The sequence below is a fragment of the Canis lupus genome, chromosome 10 (genome assembly GCF_003254725.2).
Source record: "Canis lupus dingo isolate Sandy chromosome 10, ASM325472v2, whole genome shotgun sequence".
Lineage (NCBI taxonomy): Eukaryota > Metazoa > Chordata > Mammalia > Carnivora > Canidae > Canis > Canis lupus.
The window spans coordinates 61,341,376-61,344,748 of record NC_064252.1 but is presented as its reverse complement, the minus strand read 5'-3'; the positions used below and the strand labels follow the sequence as shown (position 1 = coordinate 61,344,748).

Here is a 3,373-nt window from a genome sequence, read left to right as displayed (position 1 = left end):
AGTTTATATCACAACCTGGCACACACAGATACATCACTCACACTTATGAAACTGAAGCAAACGTTTCATGAAACAGTTTTTACGTATATAATAAAGGTAGCTCCTGGTATTTTCTATTCTATTGTATTTTTCATTGAACAAGGTTATTATAATCCATCAAATTGATTTCAGGACCAAATAATAGTTTGTAATGCAGAATTTGAAAAACACTATAGGTATATTAAATATACATGTACATTCCGTTAATATGTCGAAGGACCAGAATCTTTTTTTTTTTTATTATTAATTAGGATACAATCAGCTGTGCTACAGAAACAAGCCCTGACATAGCTGGGCCATAACACTATGGGAGTTTATTTTTTGCTTTTGTCAAGTTCAGTGTGGATTGGGCAGGTTTTTAAGACAAGTCTCCTCTGTCTGGATCCAGGTGGCTTCCATCATATTACTTTGTCATCTTCACATGTGGCCTTCACAGTTGCCACAAAAAGGAAGAAGAGAAATGGATGCCTTTAAGGGTTCGGAAGTTGCATGATCACTGTTACCACCATTCCAGTGGGCAGAGCTCACTCAGGTGCATGGCCGTAACCCAACTGCCAGGGAGGCTGGGACATGCAGTCTTCCTGTGTGTGCTGGAGAAGAAAACAGTAAGGAGGTACAGTGAATGACATAAGCCATATACCGTAGTATTAAGGCAGGGTCCAGGGTAGGTCTTTGATGGATACTGAGGCTCAGCAATCGAGTAATTAAGGTGTAGGGTTGGTCTGATTTGGGGTGATGCTGGCTAGCCGCAAGGCAACAGCCCAAATTGATGACTTCAGGGGGCTTTGTGGTTTTCTTTATGACATCTCATCATTCTAAAGTTTCACACACTCACTTGTGGGTGTGGACAGTTTTCTACAACTAGTGTGAGTTTACCTGTTGCTGGATCTTTAGGGGCTCAGTGGTGGCATTCTTCTAGGGCAGTGAGATAGGACATAAAGCTCTCTTTCCAACTGGTGAGCCTGGGCCAACTGTTAGTGCCTATCACTAACTGGTAGTTATAGCGAACATTTATATTGAGTGCTTACCATGTGCTTATAAGTATTGAGCTAAGTAGTTCACAAGTGGGACGCCTGGGTGGCTCAGCGGTTGAGCGTCTGCCTTCGGATCAGGGCGTGATCCTGGGATCTGGGATCGAGTCCCGCGTTGGGCTCCCTGCATGGAGCCTGCCTCTCCCTCTGCCTGTGTCTCCGCCTCTCTCTCTGTGTCTTTCATGAATAAATAAATCTTAAAAAAAAAAAAGTAGTTCACAACCTTTATCTTATTATCACAGACTTATTAGGCAGAATCTTAGACATCTTAGTCTCCTTTTGAGATCATTTGTACTGAAAAATTTACTTCACAGGTGGAAAAAATGCTCCAGTTCAGGGCTGTTATTTCCCTAGAGTTGCACAGAACCTGGGTATATATTAGTGGTTATACTAGGATCCAAAGCCCAGATTTCTTGATTCCCTTCAAGAGGGACATGAGGGCAATGTGGGGGTACATGTTAGTGGCCTTAGCAGAATGTTCATTGAACCTTCAATTTAGAATCTTCAGTTTTTTCCTGGTATACACACCAGAAATTCTAATTAGTACTGGAATAGAATGCCCCCCAAATTGTAGCTACTATTAAACTTCGAGCTTTCATTGAACTGATCATTGTAGGTAGAAATACCTGAAGTTGTCTCAAAAGCCAGCTCAGGTATGGGCCTGGTGATTTAAACTATTACCAATACCAACTTAAGGAAGAAACACACATCTAGATTGTCATTAAAGATCCTTATCCATGGTTTTTACTTGTTTTCACATAAATCTGCATGCTATCCTCTGTTACTCAGCAATCCTTGGTGGCTACCAGTACTAAAGAGAAAAATTGAAATTTGCCAAAAGAACGCAAATGTGCTTCTGACAATGACAGGACAGAGTGAGGGAGGTGGTTTAAGCCACAGCCTATGGGATGTAAGTTCTTCTTAAGGAAGGACTGTCTAGCAGCAAAGCAGTTAAGCTCACGTAGAGGTAGGTGAGGAGGGTTCCATTGCATCTCTCTTGGGAGGTCTTTATTGGTGCTTCTCTAGATTGGCTCAAGTCAGAGGTGCTGACCTATGACTTGCTCAGTTTTCCTCACTAGGGAGAGGGATTCTATGATTTCTTGAAATTACCTCCTAGTTCAGTGTAATGAATGTCTCCTTAAGTAATTATAGAAAGTAACAATCTGTGATGTGTGTACATGCACATAGGCAGTTTGCACACACATGGCCCATGTCCAAGTGTCCTTTGCCCCCTGAGGAGGGCCAAAGGGCATGAATGTTTAGAGTGAGGTTTTCCTAGCTTGGCCTGCTCAGATTTTGCAGTCTTACCGTCTTTGCAGCTGTACATGTGACGTTCTTTTTCTGTTTTCACACTCCCCCACCCTTTTATATTTTAGGATCAAGAAGAGGGCCAAAATTTGAGACTAGTCAGATAGGTGCTTTAAGCGTCTGTGCCCCCTCTCCCTCTACCCTGCTTCTGCAAATGTGGTGGTTCTTTCAAGCTCATATTTACTTATGCTTCCTGAAAGGGGTGCAGATAAGAGGTGCAGCATCTCACAGCCTCACTGTTAGCTAGTATTTAAAAGGATGCACTGCTTGGCCGGTGCCTGGGCTCCCAGGGCCTACTCTGTGGTCTGCACTCAGTTGGGGAGAGCGTTTTTGTCCTGTGCATGTACTGATAATTTTATTAACTGGAAACAAGCTTTTCTGCCTCAACACAGACTCTTGATATTCTTGCATAATATGTTTGACATTTCTGAGACAGTGAAGTCTGAGGAGAATGAGCCCTGAATTGGGAATCAGGAGTGCCAGTTTTTGTCCGGATTTGGCTGTTGTCCTACTCCTTCTCCTTATGCAGCTCACCTAACCTCTCTGTGCCTCATTACCTTCCTTTCCCTACCTGGAAAATAAGGACCGTTTCCTCTGCCTCCTCCAAGTCAGAGATGTCAGGTACACCCAGGCTATTTATTTGGTGCCTTTGGTGGGGAAGATGTGCTATACATTCATGATGGCTCTTTTTGCCTTTGTTGTGGTTATAGTTATTTTATTCATTTTTAAATGGCTTGGTAGAAACCACTGTGAACTCAGTATCAGGACAAACCGTATCTTACAGTGATCTACTGTTGAGATGCGATCTTTCAGAGCTGTGATACAATTTCCAAGTGGGGCCTTCTGAATGAGAGCCAGCATTTGTCCCAACTCTTGAGATCCAGCTGGTTGGGTCCCTATTCTGAGAGATGTGTGCATCCTTCTTTCACTTTTTCCCTGGAAAAGGTAGGTTCCTTTGTGTTAGCTTTTTTGTTTGTTTTCATTCTAAAGATTTA

The 3,373-nt window shown here is 42.7% G+C and overlaps 1 long non-coding RNA gene across 1 annotated transcript; it reads right to left on the bottom strand.

The window, feature by feature from the left end:
• Positions 1-202: 202 nt before the first annotated feature.
• LOC125755962 (uncharacterized) lies at positions 203-1,262 on the bottom strand. Its single transcript, XR_007413639.1, has 2 exons — positions 1,068-1,262; positions 203-629 (listed from the first exon to the last, which is right to left on the bottom strand). It is a non-coding gene; the product is annotated as an uncharacterized LOC125755962 (long non-coding RNA).
• Positions 1,263-3,373: the final 2,111 nt, after the last annotated feature.